Source organism: Mus musculus, chromosome 8 (genome assembly GCF_000001635.26).
Source record: "Mus musculus strain C57BL/6J chromosome 8, GRCm38.p6 C57BL/6J".
NCBI lineage: Eukaryota > Metazoa > Chordata > Mammalia > Rodentia > Muridae > Mus > Mus musculus.
This window is the reverse complement of record NC_000074.6, coordinates 48,868,315-48,889,441: the sequence shown is the minus strand read 5'-3', so window position 1 is coordinate 48,889,441 and position 21,127 is coordinate 48,868,315. Positions and strand designations below refer to the sequence as shown.

General features: G+C 39.0%; 1 protein-coding gene and 1 long non-coding RNA gene across 2 annotated transcripts in view; one reads left to right on the top strand and one right to left on the bottom strand.

Annotated features, from left to right (window-relative positions):
* Positions 1 to 21,127, top strand: part of Tenm3 (teneurin transmembrane protein 3) — a 1,297,160-nt gene that overhangs the window by 633,383 nt on the left and 642,650 nt on the right. The window lies entirely within an intron of this gene.
* Positions 15,860 to 21,127, bottom strand: part of Gm19744 — a 29,698-nt gene continuing 24,430 nt past the window's right edge. The window contains exon 6 of the long non-coding RNA XR_379026.3: positions 15,860 to 20,800. This is a non-coding gene — a long non-coding RNA (predicted gene, 19744). The remainder of the gene's footprint in view (positions 20,801 to 21,127) is intronic.

Genomic DNA, 21,127 nt, shown 5'->3' with positions numbered 1-21,127 from the left:
CCAGGTCTTAGTGAATTTGAGTTTACTTCAATAACAATGAAACAGAAAGAACAGCAAGGCCAATCCCAGGCCAAGAGACCTGAAGAAAGACACTAAGATTTCCCATATGAAAGCTTTAGAGTCTGGGATGCCTGGCACCCAGTTCATTGAGCCTTGACAAGCAGAGAACAGGAAGATAAGCCTCATATGGGACACAGTTTCAAGGTGTTGAGCTGGTTAGTGCATCTGGAGGCAGGAACTTTGGTTGTCTTCTAGTGCAAGGGTAAAGCCAAGAGGATAAAGGATCTGAAACTCCTTTGTTTTCCTCCTTTGCCTTCCTCTGTCTACCCCTTGTGGACTTGACAGAAAGTCAACTACAAGGGAGTATGGGAAATGTATTTCACAGACTTCTGCCCCTAACACCATGAAGGAAAACAAATGGGCTGAAAGCCAAGGGATAATAAGTAAAAAATCAGGACCCATTTGAGTCTGAAATAACTAGCTGAGATGCTATCTTGTTCTTTAAAAGACAGGTCATAGCAAGTTTATAGTTGTGCATCCATCACTGGCCCCAGTGGTTGGTAGAGCTAAATAGGTAATTGCGTTTTTTTAAGGTCGTACAAAAATATTAAGAATGACATTTATCTGGGCATTGTGTGTGCCTTTCTTTGTTTGCTTGGTGCTTTGAGGCAACTACCCCAACCCCCAAGGATAAAAAGGAGCTCCTTAGTCAGGACAAAGTATTTGTTAATATGGTTAAAGTAGGAACTCTTTCTCACCCAGATACAAACTTTTCAAGCACTCCAGGGTTTGGCTGGTGAGAAGTAAAACCCCACGTACATCCAGTGTGTCTGGGTGCAGCACGCCTATCCAAGAAGCTCTCCTTGTTGTCTGCTGACTACCAGAAGTTGGATCTCTGCCATTCATCTCAACTCCAGAATGTTATCTGCCCTGTCTAGTTCCCACTCATCTTTCCATGCCACTTGTCAATAGAGTAGGAGAGCCAGGCTCCTGACAAGAAGTCACTCTCGTGCACGAATAACTGATTATTCCCCCTTAGCCATTCCGAAGATGCTTTAAGTATGATAATTACTAACGAGTCAATCCATTATTATTAAGCTTCAGAAAGAAGAGCATATTTGTGAGCAATTTAGACAAATAGCGTAGCTCCCTGTACTAGACTGAGACTTGGAGCTTATTAAAAGGTCTGTAAAAGAGACTATGGCAGAGACAGTAAGTTGTTTTCCAGTCTCTCTAAACTGTCTCCTATAAGTAAAAAGTCCAAGAGAGCCATGTGTGAAATACCTAAACTATATTATCAATAATGCTACGAGGTCATCTGTCTCTATGCATAGCAAAACACAAGCAGGTAAGGAACCAGGTGTTAACACCCCAAAGAAAAGCATGCTAGGGACATTTGTGTAAAAGAAAGCATAAAGAAGAGTGACAATATATCAAAGAACATGACAATACCCCCACGCCCCATCACATATAGCCAGCATGTCAACTTTTATGCACTGAGGAGCACAGTGAGCCAGTATGACTACAACAGTGACTATGGGGAGACTTTTGCACAACTTAGTGCCACATGATTACCATGGTCTCACAAAGGCTAAAAAGGGTTGGGACAGTCTGCCACTAGGAATCCTCAAACACAGCCCATGATGTCATTCTTCCATAGAAACTTTCTTTTAGAACTGAGTTACTCATTACAACCAGTTAGCATAAGGCCTTGGACTTAGGCATGGGTTTCAGAGATCTCTGAGACGCTCTAATTTCTTTTAAAATCAAAAGGAAAAATTAGCTTGAAGGAAATGTTTGTACTGGATAACAATATGTCTTTGTTTATGTCTGTGTAGTTGTAGCGTATGATTTTTATAGCTGTTAGTGGGAGAAGCCAGAGCCCACACAAGTCATAACACAGATTCCACACAGAGTAGGAGCAGCAGGCAGTGCCTTCAACACTGAACAAGAGAGGGTCAGCTAAGATAAAGTCAGGGGAAAGTCCAGACTAATGGAAAAACGAGTGGAGAGACCCATGGTCCAAGGTTGCCACCACCATGCTTTTGAACATCCAGAGAAGCAGCAATAGAGCAGGGAGCTCTGAGAGACTGGAAACACTACCCCGAATCTAGCCTTGTTCTTAAAGTTCAAGAAAACTAATTTCACATGGATGTGAACACCAGAGAAGGATGGAGGTCAGATCCCATACAATGCTCAGATGAGAAAAGAAGAACGCACGTAGCCAGATGACGCCCCCACAGACAATGAGACACACTAGAGAGATGTGTCCTCAAAAAAGATCAAAACAGCAACCTGCCATTTCAAAACAAGCTAAGACATTACGGGAAAGAGACAATGCATGAAAGAATGACATGAATCGGGACAGGAGCTCAGCCATGTAGTGGCAGACTTCAGGAGAGAGTCGGAAATTAGAGTGAAAACCATTTTAGAAATGAAGAATGAACCAGAACACCAGGGCTCATAAACACAATAGATGATAGAAATAGAAAGTTAAAAAAAAAAGAAAGAAAAAGAAAAACAGGGGAGAAATGTTTGATATCAGAAAGAAAACAATAGAAAATATTCCAGAGAATGGGATCAATAGTGAAAGAAAGAAAAGAATATTGAGATAAGAAGAAGGCTGAATAAATACTAAAAATAATCAAGTCATTCAAGAAAACTAACCCAAAATAGTAACTTAAAAAAAAAAACTGTATTCAAAGTACATACCAGGTTCGTGGCAACCCAGCATCAAGATAACAACTGATAAAATTGATGGAATCGACACATTAAAACTGCTAGACATCCTGGTGTTGAATGAAAGCAAAGAATATATCGGAAAGAAATACCTATATATGAGAGAAAAGAAAATCTCACTGCTATGTGACTGCACAAAGGCCATGCTTTATGACACAGGAGATATAGAACAATGTGTTCAAAATACACAAAGAAAGGAAATGTGAACAAGAGATTTACTAGATAGTGACGTTGACTTTCGTGTGTAAAACTGTTGCCAGGCTGCACTACGCAGGGTGTATCGTTCCTATTAAGTCTTCTTGGATTGAGTGAGCAAAAGGCACTTCAGACAAACACGTTCCCTAGAGAGACATTAACTTAAGGGCCGATGGTGATCATTGAATATATATTTGCCCTGGAAAGAAAGGCAAGACCAGTGTGTTAAAAGGCAGAAGATACAATGGCTGTGTGCTGTGGCAACATATATAAAATTATGTTTAACATGACTATTAAAATTGAAAGATATATATATATATACATATATATATATATATATATATATATATATATATATATATATATGTTTGTAGATTTTCAGTAGCTTATTTGGGGTGATATTTATGTTGTTGCTTTGAGATTGTTGTCTGTGATAGGAGATAAAAATATTAGGAATACAAGATTACCTAATTTTATTATTTTCTACCTTCTTAAGAATCAGGATGGTAACTATGTAAAGGGAGGCAGTCACGGAAGACAAGAGCAGACACTGATGTTATAAAGTAGTTAAACAGAAACTTCGTTATCTTCTGCTTAAATTCAACATGTATTTTAGACCCAGGGAGCCAATGTTTTAACATACACCTTCATGTGGATCATTGGCAAGGACTTAAGGCAAAGACAGTCTCATTATAATGAGCATGCCTTACTCTCACAGTCTGGAGATTTGGATGAATATGGTATATTGTGTGATAGGAGTTAGCTACACAGTAGGGTATCAAAGAGTATAAAATGAGACATGAGATATTGTATGTTTTATAAAGTCTTGATAAACATCCTTGCAAAAATGATGACTAAGGCAGAAGGAATATTAGTATATACAAAGATCACTTGAGCCTTGGCCAAAGCGTGGAACATTCATCTGACCCAGTCCTGGATTCAGATGCCAGTTTACAGGGCATTCTAAAGACAGAGGAACATATTGAAGTCCACACAGAGGACCAATCAGCAAAGTGCTGACTAGTGAAACTCTACAGGCTAATAATTCAAGTTCTCCTACCTAATGAAAGGTAGCACTTAAAAAAAATAGAAGAGAAGTCTGTAGATAAAGAGACTTCAAAGAGATCTATTGTTTTAATGGGCAAGACTCAATTATAATTCCTAGAAATGCAGGATTGTATAATAAAACTAAAAACGTAAAACTTTGGGATGTTATTGCCAATAAAGTTAGAGTAGCAGTCACTTCCTTGAGGACAGAGTGTGTGGTCAGGTAGGATGCATGTAGCTGACTCTGTTCTATTGCTTCGCCTGGGTGGTATTTGCCTTATAGATTTTTGAGCCATACATTTGATTTATGTGTTTTATGTGTCTCAGTTTTACCTTACAATGACAGATTTCGAAACTGAAAAGGCCCTAGAGTGGCTTTTTCTCTCACTCTCTTACCTCCTATCTTCTTAAAGCAACTTCTTTAACTTAATGTCAGCACTTCTAGCCTCTCTGTGTCTCCCAAGGCTCCGCACATTGATGCCTTTCTTTCTTCTCCGTTGTTATAGTAGATAGGCAATGAATACCAACCAGACAAGGATACATCCTCAAAGGTGCTACCTTGTAAGTTTCCCTGCTCACTCACTGATCCTAAGACAGTAACGTGTGATCAAGCCAGCAAGATGGTTCAGAGGATAGTAGAAGTTTGGTGCACAAGCCTGACTGGCTAAGCTCTATCCCTAGAGCACATGTAGAAATGAGAGGGAAGCACTAACTCCATAAAAGAGGTCCTCTGACCTCCAAATGCATGCTGGGGTTCATGGAACTCCTGTACCACATGGTATTAGCAAACAGAGCCTGAGACCCTTATATCTGAGCTATTATGCTTTGTTGTATCGGTTAGTACTACCCATTCTTTAGTTGAGGAAATAAGGACATAAATATTTATATTACATAATGAATGCATTAAGCACTTAATATCATGTAACAGTTTACAGTAGAATCTAGATCTTTTGCTTCTCAGTCTCCATAGCATAGGCTGGTCCTCCGTAGGCTATGAAAACTCTGAGGATTACACTGTTATCATTGTCATCTCCACCACCACCACCACCATCACCATCGCCATCATCACTGACAGCTGCAGCCGGAGCATCATAGCTAATCCTTCAGTGCTTATTATGAGATATGTCAAATACTGCTCTAAATTCTTAAATACCATGGTCTCATCTGGTTCTGATTAAACCAATGTTGTTGCTGTTGTTAGGGTTTTTTTTCTTCTATTAATTTATTTATTCACTTTACAGCCAGATTGCAGTGCCCTACACCTCACAGCCCCTCCTTCATGGTTCCTCCCCCCACCCCACCCTTTCACCTCTGAAAAGGGAAAGGTCTACCATGGATACCAACCCACCCTGGTACCTCAAGTCACTGCAGGCCTACACACGTCCTCTCCCATTAAGGCCAGATAAGGCAGTCCAATTAGGGGAACAGGATCCATAGGCGGGTTACCTCTGCTCCAGTTGTTGGAGGACCCACATGAAGACCAAGCTGCACATCTAAACCCACATATTTAATTATTTTGGTTATATTCATTTCACATAAAAAATATGAATTTCAGAAAACAAATAATTTAGTTTATGAGACTAGTAAGTACTAGATCAGGAAGTCAGAGCCAACCAATCAAAATCCAGAGACTTTAAACTTGATCACGGGTAAACCAATAAATATTCACTCAGTTGGAATATATGAATACAAGCCAAAGATTTTCTAAGCAAGAACAAGCTACAGCTCACAGACTGTATTTAGTCATACCGTGTATCTTTGTGTGGCTCTCAAGTTAAGAATCGTGTCTCAATGCACATTATATAACAGAACATCAGAGACTGGATAATTTGTTATAAAAAAATCACTCTATTGGTTCATAGTTTGAAGAAATATAACACCAAGAAGCTGCATTGGGTGAAGGCTTTGTGTTAGAATACCACAGAGAGAGAGAGAGAGAGAGAGAGAGAGAGAGAGAGAGAGAGAGAGAGAGAGAGAGAGAGAGCTTTGAGGCTCTTGGTGCCTTGGGCTGGCAAAGCCAGTGGTGAGACAGCCATTTCATTGCCCAGTATTGGGAGAGATTCTTTCATGTCCCTACATAAGATTGAAACTCTTTGAGGATAACTTGATTGATTAACTAGAGTTGTTCGATCAATGACCGATCAATTACCAGCAATAATTAGGAGACAAGGCTTGTTGTTTAAGTACTTGAGAGATGCCCTGTCTAATACCATGGCAAGAATTAAAATGTCTCTTTTAGGAACCTAATATAATTATATCAAGTCACACACAGCAGAGCTTTCCAGGAACCACCTCAGACTGGCTTAAAATTGTCTCAGAGTTGCAAGCGTGTGATAGATTGATTCTGAGCTTTTCCCTGGCTCTGTAGTACTATGGGTATGAGACCGAGAGGGATGAGATTAAGAGCACAGCCTTGGCTATCAGATCATCTAGCCTGGGCCTCTGCCTCTCAGAAGCTGTTTGACCTTGGTCTGCTTCGCAGCTTTTAAGCTTCACTTTCCTTTATCTGCAAACCAGGATCAGGACTGTGTTTATCTCGCAGAGTTAGTGGGAGGATTAACTGAGATAAGGTGTATCTAGGACTTAGGAGAGCATCTGGCACTCAGTAAGTGCTCAATAAATGTTCCCTGAACCCCGAGCTGTGTTCCTGGCTATACCAGAAAAGCCATAAAAGTGGTGATTTATGAAAGTGAATTAGCTTTATAAACACATATTCTTTCAGCTAAAATTAGGAATCTTCTCAAATAGGTCTCTCTTTTAAGTGATCTTTTCAAAAATAAGTTTACAAGGAACAAGAAAGCACACAGACCTACACTCAAGTGGTATTTACAAAACCACTGTGCACACATGCATTAATCAGTACAGTGCTAATAAGTGGGTTTATCACCTAAAGCTTCCTTGGACTTTTCAATGTTCCTGAGTTCATTCTAGAGAAATAAAATGTAAACCCAACTAAGACATAATGTTAAAATGGCCAAAGGCACTAGATAAATATTTTAAATACTGAAATCTGGTGTTAGTAAAGGCAGAAATCAGCCAGCCTTTCATTTCTGCCCCTAAGATCTTAACCCCAGAATAAGCACTTCATATTCCTATGACAGAACAAGTTTTGCATTCAATCAGTTGCCTCTCACAATAAAACTGCTTATCTCGCACTCTTAAGTTACAATGAAAGATGAGCCCGAAAGGAATACCAGTGCACATGCAGTGCACGGTGAGCCTACACTCTCACTATTAGGTGACGCCACAAAGGAAAGGCCTGCTGCCCAGGGCCTTCCATCACTCCTTGTATAAGCTCTAGCAGTCCCTTTTTCTGTTGATGAGTTGATGACAAGATGAAGGGAAAGAATCCCTTTATTCAACTTCAAAAAAAAAAAAAAAGAAGGAAAGAAAAAAAAGAAAACAAAAACCTCACAGTTTTGACATCAAAGCTTGACCATTATGGTTTTAGCATTATGATAATGGCCATGTGAAAACTGAATGACAGGTAATTCTTGAGATTTCAATAGTCCTTTTCAAGCTTTCTGTGATGTCCCTTATAAACTTAGAAAGTATCCTATCTCCTACAGGTTGACACAGGTAGGCAAATAGCCTGTCTTGTACCAGACAACCAATCCTTTCATTTGCAGCTATTGCACACAGCATCCTTGTAAAGCCTTGGTCCCTAAAACTGAATCACAGTTGTCTTATTCAATGCAGATAAAAGGATGAGGAAAATATCAGTGCTGCCCTTCAGCACTACCTTGGATTGGCACCAAAGGGACAGTTGGGAATAACAACCAGTGGGGTCAGTTTCTGGGCTGCAACACGTCTAACGACCACACCCTCTTTGCCCATTGTCTATCTTTTGTTTTGTTGTGTTTTGAGTGTGTGTGTGTGCGTGTGTGTGTGTGTGTGTGAGAGAGAGAGAGAGAGAGAGAGAGAGAGAGAGAGAGAGAGCTCTTGTGCACATGCTGGTATAAAGATGTGTGTGCACTTGTGCACATGCAGGTGTAAAGATATGTGTATATGTGTGTGTAAGTGTAGGTATATGTGTATTATGTGCTTGTGTAAGTATATGTGTACTGTGTAAGTGTATGTATATTTGTATTGTGTTTGTGTAAATATGTGTGTTTGTGTGTAAGTGTATGTATATATGTTTTGTGTGTTTATGTAAGTATATGTGTATTGTGTGTTTGTGTAAGTATATGTGTATTGGTTGTGTTTGTGTGTAAGTGTATGTATATGTGTATTATGTGTGTATGCATGTATGTGTGTGCGTGTCTGTGTGTGTTCACACACACAGGTGCACATGAGTAAAGATGTCTATGTATGTGTGTATTGTGCATGTGTCTGTGTGTATGTGTATATATGATTTTTTAATGTGTGTGTGTGCGTGTGCATGTGCGTGTGTGTGCGTGTAGGCCGGAACTAAATATCTGGTATCTTTCTTCATCACACCCACCTCACCTTTTGAGACCAGATTTCTCGCTGGCTACTATAGCCACTCAAGGATCGTCATCGTCTCTTCTGGGAATCAGAACAGAGGTCCTCACTCTTGGACATCAAGTGCTTTATCCACTGAGCCTAGCTCCCCAGTGACCAATTCCAACCTACTAATGCGATTCTCCCTGAACACAGAGCTGTGAAAAAATATGCACAACCAATACTCGAATTTGTCATAAGCCAGAGCCAGCTCATCACTGGCTTGAACTCAAATTCTCTGAACCATATGTTCCAATGGAAAGCATGACCAGATTGGAAAAGCAGAAATCCAAATGATACTAAGGAATTGCCCAGACTCATCACTGTTGGCTCTTGCATTCTACAGTGGGTTATTTTCCAGTGTTGCTGTAACCTGGAATGCAGAGAATAAAGATACAGGATTCGGGGTTTATAGCTTCCTTGAATTCTCTAACCTTTCTTTTCATCAGGTGAGGGTAACATCTTCTGAAGTTGATATTTGTTCTCTGGGACAGTGGTACTCGCCTTTAGAGTACAGGCAATTGCCAGGGCACATTATTAGTGATGCTGTTTGCCCATCTTCTCCCACCTTCCTGATTCAGTAGGTTTAAATGCTCTGAGATCATTCGCCCCAGGGAGCTCTGTTGTTGGAAATGGAATCTAAGCTCAGTGCAATGGTTGAACATCTGCAGTGTTTAAAAGGAATAGTACACACATGACCATGTGTGCTATCCTGACATCGCTTTCAAGTCTGGAAAGTCCCCAAAGTCATCCATTTCAAGAATTTTCCAGACTCCTAAATCTCACATAGAGACCTTATTATACTCACAAGTCTTGGATTATTACAGAAAAACAACTCAGGCCAAAGGTAGTCAAGGGCGGGCGCAAGAACGTAGCCAAGATGTTGATGTTTTCTCCCCCAAGAAGTCAGGGTAAGTTGTGATAATGTGAGGGCTGTTCAGAGTGTTCTGTATTGTCACTACAGAAAGCCACCCACACTGGAGCCTTCATGAAACGTATGACTGATCTGTTGCCCAGAAACTTGACCTCAGATTCCAGGGTGCTTAATTCAAAGTGCCTTCCCTGATCCACAAGGTTGAACTTGCTTTTCTTTTCTGGCGCCTCTTCTATGGTGTGAAGAGCCCCCATGCTAAGTCATGTTGTTAAAAATCTGCTGTCCCAAGGCCTATGAGCAAAGATTGCTTCTAGCACAAATGCCATCCTTCTTCTAAGACAATATTAACTCTTCCAGTACACACCCAGTACTCAGTGAGAGCTCCTGAAAGCCTCGCTCAAACTTCTGTCCTTCAAACCACCTTCAAGGATCAAATTCAGATTCCTCACATCTTACTGAAGTAAACTTTATCATCGATTCACACGTATTTATTTTAAGAAGTAATATATAGAGTTCTATGTTATCTATGCTTTCAAGAATCCACCAGAGATCTTGGGACATATTTTCCTAGAACTATTGAACGAGAGAATTAAGTAGGACGTATTAGTTACTTCTGTCATTGCCATGACAACGTAACTGATAAAAGCAACTTAAGAGCAGAGGAGTTCATTCTGGCTCACCAAGTGTGCAGTCCATCAAGATGGAGAATGTATGGCAGTGTGGACATGCAGAGGATGTTCATATTATGTCTTCTGTCAGGAAGCCAAGAGGTAAATGACACCTTTCAGCTCCTTTCTCCTCTGTATTCAGTCTGGGACCCCAGCTTGTAGATTGGTCCCACCCACATCCAGGATGTGTGTAGGCTTACATTTTTCAAATCCTACTTTAATATGGGTTCTCAAATGCTTCGACCCTCTTTCTAGCCCACTGTGTAAAGGTAGGGGAGAAAAGATGGTTAAATTGGACAAGGGGATGTGGACCTGTTTAGAAGTAGTACTTTAAGGCAATCCCAATCTCCATTGGTCAGGATACTAGCAGTCCTGTTCAGTAGTGTCAGGATACCAACAGTCCAGTTCAAAAGTGTCACCAGAAATGAATCAACAGGGGCAGCACGATCCAGCAGAAACAGCCAGGCCTCTGCCAATTGGTACAGGTCAGTGAAAGTGGACAAAACAGCTGGAATGCCAGGAAAATTTCTTTGCCATGCCTCACTCAAGCGAAGATCAGTGAAGATGTGAGACTGACACAGCATTGCATGACTAGCTATGCAAGCATGGCGTCACTGTCTGTTGGCTCCTACTTACAGTCTCTGCAACATCACGTGACCCCTCACGGGTCTGCTTTAGCAAAACATCACATGAGTCTACGTACCATGACACACCAGAAATTTCCATGTCAGATGGGCCTTCCCTCCACAGTTCAACCTCTCTGGAGACACCCAGAGTTGTGTCTCCTACGTGATTTGGAATCCTGTCAAGTTGACAATGACAATGAACCACTGAATTAATGGCTAACGGACCTGTGGCCTGCTGAAGACTGTCTAGCAAATGGCAATGAACCTTTATCACACCAGAACATGCCTGAGAGACAGGCAAACTTAGCCTGTGAAAACGAGCAAACTCTTGCCTTCGAAAGAAGGGCAGCTACTTTAACAGATTGCCTCTCTCGCTTTATGTTAATCATGTTTCTGAGTGAGTTCAAGAAAATTTGATAGGAAGTTTGCTGATTTACTGAGTAGCTTAGATGTTTTTTTCTTATGATGCTTCACTTCAAGAGCGGGGTGCAGGCAGAGCCATTGTATGACTAAAGAGCTTACTTACAAATGGTTTTACAGCCCTTAGGGCATCAAAAGTGTTACTTTACCCATTTTTTTAAGATTTGCAAGTGCAATACAATAAAAATGATTAGCATTTTCAAGGGGAACCAATCAGGGTTCTTAAAAACCACTTTAATTATATTTTGACATCTTATGTACTTTACCACAATCAAAGAAGTACTCAGGTATGGCAGTAATAAAAACAAGTGACAAAACTCTGTGCCCTCCGTTAACCCCCTCCGTGGCTAAACTCCCCACTGCCCTTGCCCAGTGTACAACAGAGTCTGTAACATCACTCAGTGTACAGCTGTGTGAGGACCCTTCCTAAACACTCAGCCCCGAAGCCCTCGACACTCCACATCTTGTTTTTACTCAAAAGTGTAGAGCTATCTCTGTTTATATTGGAAGTTATAGGAAGTGTTTATCTGCTGTGAAAATACTCACAGTTGGAGATGATAAGGCTCCAATACAAGGACCTGGGATTTGTGGTTTTATTTCCTTTGCTTTACAGAAGCTCCTAGGCAAAGATAACACTCAGGAACAGTGTTCCCTCTTTACAAAAGTAGAGGCAGAAATACATAATAGTCTTTTCCATAATAAATCTTTAAAAATTGAATTTTAATACCATTTGATTTACTCCTCTGTAGCAATATGGGTTTTTTAAAAAGTATTTACTTAGTTCTTTTTAAAGCTATCTGTATGTGTATATGCATGTATGTATGAGCAAATGCATATGAATGTCTGTAGAGGCCAGAAAATAAGGTTGCATGCCCTAGAGCTGGCATGACAGGGTTGTGATACTCCCCACATGTGTGCTGGGAGCTGAACCAAGTATTAGACAAGAACAGCAGCCCAGGCCACAAGAAGCTCACTTAGTTGTCAAACCATCTCTCCAGCACCATCTACAAAATTATATTAAGCATCCAAACTAATATATGCCTTTTTCTTGCTCCTAAGGTTAGGAAATAAAATGTTGTCTTCCAACCAAGAGTCTGTAGGCTAACATGGAAAGAAGTATATGGTATCCTGAGGTAAGTTATGCCAAACACAATTGGTATTTTGAAGAGCTATAAGAAAAAAGAAAATTGAGCAATGTAGAGAAAGATTTTAATGAGTCTCAAAACACAAAATATAATAGCAGACATCTTTCCCTTGTTTCTTTAATTACAATAGGTCACAGGCTTTCACTTTTGTTAATTCTAGGGCTGGATATAGCTTAGTGACAGAATGTTTGCCCTGCATACACAATAACCCAGGTCCAATCCCTAATACTACCAAGATGTGTAAAGAAGGAAGGAATGAAGGAAAACATAAAGGAAGGAAGGAAGGAAGGAAGGAAGGAAGGAAGGAAGGAAGGAAGGAAGGAAGGAAGGAAGGGTTCCTCTTCTATTCCCATTCTTTTTGCGGTATTTTTTGTTTTTGTTTTTTGTTCTCTATTCTTTTGAAGAAAGGGTCCCACTAATCCTGTGTTCAAGTAATTCTGTCTTAATCCCTTGAGTGCAAAGACTATACTGAAGTCCACACTGTCCAGTTCTCTTGGTCTGTTTTATATTTAGAATGATAAAAACAGAAAGTGCACCAACAAAAACAATACAAGAATCACCATATTTAACCCAATTTCATAGAACTAAATTTGTGAATGCTTATAAATAGTTCTAAATTCATAATATGAAGGCTGCGTTAACCTTTGAATCTGAATTTCACTTGAATAATCAACATATTAGAGCTAAAATCGATAATGTCTTTATTTTGAACACATGGTTTGAATTGCCTCAAGTTTAAGGCTAGCCTGGCAGCCATAATGAGTTCTAGGCCAGCCAAGACTGAACAGTGAGACTTTATCTCAAAAAAAATGTGGGGACTAATATTTTGATGTAAAGAATATCTTATAAGGTTGATCCATATCCTATGACTATACTATAACAAATGATCTAGATACTATTTATATATACTTAATTTTAACATATGTGTTACTAAAATTTATAGATAGATTATACCATGATTTATATATGTATTATGATTATGCTATAATGTATGTATATTATATACTATTTTAAGTATATCACATACAATAAATACTATAATAGATTATATGACATATTTATAATACATAGGTGATAATTTACAACTACTATATAGAGTGATTATTCTATAATTTCATGCATTTAGACTAAGTAAAGAATTGAACTATGCAGTTAGATACTGATTCATTTTTGCTATGATAGGAAGATGATATACTTACTCATATTCTATGAGAGCAAACACATTCCTTTTGCTGTTACAAAATATAACCAGTAAGAGGATGAGTATATTTAGATGCAAAAGCAGGCAAGCCCCTTGTGCATACCTACAGGAATGCATGAAGAACAGGTACCTCTGTGACTCACAGCTGCCTTGGTCATGTGACTCAACCTGGGTCAACATATTGAGAACTGAATTTTTTCCTCATTCCCCTAACCTCTGTTGTTTAGATTGTGTTAAAGAAACAGATCTACAAAATGTGAGTTAAAATTAATGGTCTGCTATCCTACAAGAACATGCTTATAGGAAGCTTAGACATTGTGAAACTCTGTCTTTGGAGACAGACTGTATCAAACTCAGACTCCAGCACCAAACCCAGCCCGTGGGTTCCTCCTCCAACCTTGCTTGTGAGTCATGACTTAAGAATGGATTTTACATCTAGTAATTGGTAGCGGGGCGAAAGAATATTTCTTGAACAACAACAACAAAAAAAGAAAAAAGAAAAAAAAAAACCTTATACTCTGTCAACTTCACTATCCACAAATACAACTTTGTTGGCATCCATCCATGTCCTCTCATCAGCATCCAGGCCAGGACACCTTCAGCCTCTCTGGCAGAGTTGAGAAGCTGCGCAGGCACCCCATGGCCCACAAAGCCAAGAAAATATTTACCATCTGGCTCTTCAGAGAAAGAGTTTCCCTACCCTGTTCAAGAATACGGATACTTGAGCCTCTTGTTTTGGCTCTTGATAGCCTAATCCAGAACTAAGGGTGGGGGGTTTTCACTAGTGACAGCGGGATTGATGATAATCAACAGAAAAATCTTCCCATATGTGATGTTAGTTTGATACCCGATGTACTTTCAAATGAAAGAGTGCAATTCCTCAAAGATGTGAGAAGATGGAATAGACAGCCAGCAATTTGGCATAATTTAGACGTAGGCTTGCTTGAAAGAGCAAGCTGAATCCAGGAAACAAATAGATGACTCAAACGATAGCAAGTCCAAAACCATTATAGTTCACGGAGCATAGGTAACTTTTAGTCTAGGGTTTAGTGAAAATCTACACTTTGGAGACTGTTTTAACCAACCAAGCCATGCGAGGGATGTTGTTAGCATATTGACGGCTTCCTATAATTTTCGTAGGCATCCTCGGATATTTAAAAGTCATAGTAGAGCACATCAGGTGTCAGGAGTGAAAATGGCTATAGATCATTTTCTCAAGGTCTCCCATGCAAACCATCTGGACTTGGAGTGAGACATTTAGAACCCAGGGACAACAAATCAGTATTTATATGTTTTATCTCCTGTTTGTAGTCAGCATTCTTTTGAAAGCAATGTAGTCTGACAGTAACTCGGCATTTAGAGATGTTTACTGTTCAAGCATTAAGGAAGGCTGGCTTTCTTGAATGCATTCTAGGAGTCTGCTCCTGGAAGTGATAAAACATAATAGTCCTACTTACTGAGACCTTTTAATTGATGGATCAAAGGTATAATAAATCATAAGAATTCCTCGGTACCTTTTTATATACAATGGCCTTGGGTTTGACAGCCAAAGACAGAACGCCTGTCTGAAAGGCATCTATTTTGTAAAATGATACATTCAAGAACAGGTTGATTATGTTTGCAGATACACAAGAAGATAACACACTGTGAACAAATACAGACGATCTAAATAGATACGTTTCTATGGATATGTGCTGAAGGAGTTTTTAATCTATGTCCTTAATTTGACAATCTACCTTTGCAATTCTGCTAGATCGCTTAAAGTGTGTTCCTCATTTTAAGGAAGACAGTTACAGAGAATCCCTTTTCTTATCTTGAAGGAAGCTTGGTAGCTTAAATAGGAATGGCCCCCATAAACGTATCTGTTTGAAAGTTTGGACATATGGAATGGCACTATTAGGAGGTTTAATCTTTTTTTTTTTTTTTTTTTTTGGTTTATGGAGACAGGGTTTCTCTGTATAGTCCTGGCTGTCCTGGAACTCACTTTGTAGACCAGGGTGGCCTCAAACTCAGAAATCCGCCTGCCTCTGCCTCCTGAGTGCTGGGATTAAAGGCGTGCGCCACCACACCCGGCAGGTTTAACCTTATTGGAGTAGGTGTGGCCTTGTTGGAAGAAGTGTGTCACTGTGGCGGTCAGTTTTGACACTTATATTCTCAAGCTATGTCCAGTGTGGCTCATAGTCTCCTGCTGCCTGTGGCTCAAGATGTAGAATTCTTGACTCCAACACCATGTCAGCCAGCATGCTTACATGCTTCTTGCTATGATGATAATGAACTAAACCTCTGGAACTGTAAGCCTGTCCCAATTAAATAGTTTTCTTCCTAAGAGTTGCTGTGGTCATGTTGTCTCTTCACAGCAATAAAAACATAACTAAAACAAAAAGCATGTTGGCATATCTCAGATCATGTATGAGATTCACATTTCCTCTTCTTGTGACACACTTAGAAAAATGGAGGAATAAAGATCACTGAACAACCCATTGTAAACAGAGTGAATCTTTTATTCCATTCATCTTCTTGGATTTAAATACTCTTGCATGGACCACGGGTAACATGTTTTCTCAATTCAAAAATTTCCAACTATAGAACTAGATAATGCTCACACTCCATATCAAGTCATGTATTTGACTTTTCATCATGGTAACAAAGGCCTGAGATAAACAGTTTAATGAAGAAAATATTATTTGAGCTCATGGTTTCAGCAATTTTAACCCGTGGTTAAGGCTCCATTGCTAAGGGCCTACCATGTGCTGAAATAGATAGTTGAGATAGAAGATTATGGCATCAGGGGTGGTAAAGGAAAGATGTTCATCTTATACACACAGAGAGAATAGGAAGGCATGGAAAATAATGTCTAACAACATGTTCCTAGTGATATACTTTTTCCAACTAGACTCCATCTCTGAAATACTCAATCCCCTCCTGGTAAGGCTGTTAGCTTGCAAAGTCATCAAAGTTGACTTCATTGATGGCAGTAAAGCCCTCACAATCCAGTAACAACTTCAAAGCCCATTAGTAGGCAAGCAAGCCTTTCACACATAAGCCCTTGAGAAGTATCTCAAAAAGATACCACAATGGACTCATATCTATTTTTCTTTCTTCTATTTTTATACTTCTTATACTTACTAAAAATTTCTCCTTTCTTCCAGATACCATTTTTCTTAGTTAATATTACTGTGTAGTAATTTCCACCCAGATGAAAATGTTCATCTTGGAGGGAAGATCTTTAAGACATAGGATGTTTTCAGAGGTAAAGGAAACACTCCATCCTGCAGGAAGCTGGGTAAACAACTCAAAGGTTTCAGGAATTCCCTGAAACTGACCAGATACACTAGGCTCCTGACTCCCTAAGTTTCTATAAGCAATTAGGTCTGCTAAGAGATATATTCAAACAACCACCCAAGTTTCAACCACCCAAGCCACCTGGAAGAAGTAGAAACAGCTGAACGTCTAGAAGACTCTTATGCCATTCATGAAGCCTAGAAGAGGTTCAGAGTAACAGAACCACAGGGAAAGGTCTCTCTTAAACATGTTGAACTTCATGAAGGCTGTGTAGTAAGCTATAGGTTTCTAGAATTGATGATCCATCATCTACTCTGGGGTGGCCATTTAGTGATGCAGATGTCTTTGAGTCATTTCTGCTCCCCATCCAGATTTCTATAAGTAACCTCAATCAAACTCTGATGATAGCTTTAATTTGCTCTGTTGTTGGTATGCTACCTAGGGTAAATTGATATTGTTCAATATATATTACACATTTACAAATAGATAGTATATTTCTGTTACATATAAATTATATAATATAAATAGATATCATCTGTATTATATATGGATGATATAAATGGACATTATCTATATTATATACAAATGATATAATATAAATAGGTATATAAATTATACATTCACCAATAGAAATTGTAAATAGAAATTGTTCAAGAATAGTGTCACACAACAAACATGACCACAGAGGTGTTTATCACCATGCACTCTGGAGGGGTGTTCTTGTCCTCCTCTGGGACACTGTTTCTCAGAACCGCATTTGTGTCTGGTCCCTCTTCCCTACTCTTGTTACTTTATGGGAGACAACGAGTTTCCCTACACAATACTCATCAGATCAGACTCCTCAGATGAGTTTGAAAAAGAACAAGAAAACAACATCTCTGATAATGTTTTGAAATATTCTGACCTTTTGTATCATCAAAGATGAGGCCAGTTTACAGGATTCTATTTGGGTCTTCACAAAGAAAAGTAATCAATGGTTATTGACATCGCTCAGAACAATGTGTATAAAATTATAGTGTCCTTTTCCTCTGTGTCTGTGAGGATCTTGTTTTCTTTGTTTAATGCGGATTTCCCACTGGGGCAAGGACAGTAACATGAATATCCACTCTCTTGTGTTTATTAATTGCCAGGTATCAACACTGTACACAGATTAGGCTATATGAGTTTTATGCAGTTATTTCATCCTTTACATTTTTGGTTGTATGTTCATTGCCATACTAATCTCTCCTCTGAGTGATGTTCTTCAAGATTAGCTGTTAAGACCTTGGAGTTTCAGCTTCATATTGATTCTTCCTTGGATAAATTCCATTCACTCTTACTTTTAAAAAGTCAATACTATTGCTAGTTAGGGAACAGCTAGGAAACCTAGCCTGATGCTAGCTGTCTGGAGGTCATGCTTGAAATGTTCTTAATTCTATAGTTAATGATTTTATTAAGCCAGTGCTTATTTGTCCTCCTCTGTAAATTATAAAATATATAAAGCTATTATGTTTAAACATCCAACTGCTATTCTGAAAGTTAAAACACATTTGCAATGAGAAGAAACTGTCTCCTAAATGGATGAATGCCTTTCAAAAATAGCATCATTTAATGAAGGGCGTTCTACTCTTCTCTGGTAGTGACACACTGTTTCAGACACAATGTTTGAAAAAGCAGCCCAGCTTTTTAAAAATTAGCTCTTATAGATTATGTTTGCTGTCTTAATTTTAGAAAGGATTTGAGATCATCCTTGTGTTTGGGTTTTTTCCCCCTACCTTGGGTTGTTTTTCTTAAGGTCATTCAACAGTTGAAAGGAGTCCACAAACAAAAGGAAAGAGACATAGCTCTGCTTCTAGTGAAGAAGGAAGGAGGAAGAGACTGCAAGTTGTATTTGGGGACTAGAAATAGATTTCACCTGCTCATTTTATCCCTACTCTCTATTACCAGAGATAATTGAGAGTTGACCGAACTTAAATGAATAATGAATATATACTAGCATATTTTTTCTATATGAGAAATGAAAATGTAAGATCATTTCCAAGTACTTAAATTGTTCTGCAACAGTGTTTCCTTAAATATAAGTCCACCTCGCCAGTAACATCAAAACCAAACACTAAATAAGTATTATGCACAAATGCAATATGCATGTGGTGGGGCAGGAATGAGAAAGAAGACAGGATAGAGCAAAGATGAGAGAGGAGAAAGAGAGGGAGGGAGAAAGAGGGAAAGAGAAGGAAATTTGCATGCCTTAAAAACTTGAGGATTCACTCTTACTAACTTTAATGATTTTGATGGAACTCAATCTAAATGGAACTGTTTTAATTTTTTTCCCAGAATATGCTAAGATAGACACATAACTTCACCTTTTCCTAATGATTCAAAACCATCCTTATACATCTTAATGAGTAGAGCTCTTGCAAATACTGAAAGATGGCCAGACATTTGCCCTTTATATTAACTAAAGTCACACTACCTGGCTGTTTTTCAGTAACTCCGTCCAGCTCTTAATATTTTCCAGTTTTCCTCTTTTAAGTATTTCTTCTCTTCATTGGACACTTCACATTTCAAAGCCATAAATGGATCTGTTAAAATTATGTATTGTGTGAATGCAGTTACTGAGAACAAACTTTGGAAGTCGCCATGAGTGGTGTGCCTGGGGGCATTTTTTCCATTGGGAATTTTGGGCATCTACTTATAGCACCCATAATAAACCAGAACCTCTTTCTCCCTCTTCTTGCCTTATTTTTCTTTGGCCACACCACAGATACCCATACCATGAAGCTCCATCTGTAAATGGATTGAACAAATGAGAAACATTTTCTTAGTAAGGAAAGTGTATATAAGTGTGTGCTTCCTTGGTAGAGTTCAGAACTTGATTAATAGTCACAGAACAAAGTCTCCATTAAACATACAACATTAGGGTTGGGGAAAGCCAATGGTATACAATTCTGTGTTCCAAGAATACAGTGAATATCAGAAATCACAAATAATACCAGCCCCTATATGCACCATGCTTTTCTCTTGTACATACATATCTATAACATAGGTTAATTTATAAAACATGCCTAGTATATGATTTAACAACATGATAGCTCTATAAAACCCCCCTCAAGTGGAGACCTTTACATTTCACTTGAAGAAGACACTAGCCAATTTTTCTCTAACATATTCAGTTTTCAGTATCATGACTGAGACACTGCTAAGCATAACAGGTTGATTTGAATACAGACCCTACACTGTTCCTAAATGGTTCTGATCATGGAGGTAGCAGGCAAGATATACAGAGCAGATGCACTGACCAGAGAAATGAGTTATATTTTGGGCAAGAAGAAGCAATACAGAATGAGAATTTATCCCGGTACTCAAAATGTCGTGTAATTTAACACATATGTGTGGATTGCTTCTAAAATTTTCCACCTACTATTTTTAGGCCACAGTTATGAAATTGTAAAAAAATGAAACTAATAATAAGTGGGACCATTACATACTTGATCTGCACTCAAAATACATATAGTGCACATACAAACAAGTGAAATGTTTTCTATATTTGTATATACAATCTATTGTCTTATATATAACATAGGTAAACAAATTCTGTAAGTTCTCCCTCAGATACCATGGGTGCTAACAGTCTCATCCATGTTTGTATTCTGGTCAATGAAGAAACGCACAATCAGTGACTGCTTTCCTACATGCGTGGATAGAAAAGTTATGACTTGGGGTGCTTCAAAACGTCAGAAACTATTCATGGAAAGTTAAATGTGTGGAGCAGCTATAATCCAGTTATAAACCGCTCTCTTTGGGGAGTCCTTTATGTACTGGGCTCCATATGCAACAATTGAAATGTTAGTGCTGTAGGATTGCTTCGACTCTGTACTCAGTGAGAAGCAGGGTTTGCTGAAAAGAGGAACTCCGTGCTAAGAAATTGTTTAGGAGCCCTCAACGGCTCGACAGAGTTCATAGGTTAAGCTGTATAGTGCCCCACGGAAAAAAGGTTCAGGTTGGTAAAAATGGCTTCATCTCCTTCCACCAATGCCCGGTGGACAGGAGTTCTTGATAGCTGTGTCTCCTCTTGAGTGCTTTGGTTTCCTATGACTTCTCCAGCTCATAGTGCCATTGAGATGGAAACACTTCTGCTTGGTTTTTCACAGCTCACATTCCTAAAGAGAAAACTAAGAGTCAACCAAAAGAAAAGGAGAGGCCTGTGATCTCTGACCCCCCCCCACACCCCCCCCCCCGTCTAAATCATTAACTTTTACAGAAGTTTTAAGTTGAAGGAAAATATAAGAAATGAAAGGGTAGAGACTTTGGTATAACATCAGCACCATACATGCACAAACTCTCCTCAAACCAATACTACAAAACAATTATAGATTTGGTATAGTTCAAGAGCACACGGTAACAGACACCATTGGAAGCCTGTGCTTAGGCCTCAGTCTTCGTCTTTTATTTTTGAGGGCTTTTTTGGAGGGGGGATGAGGGGGTTG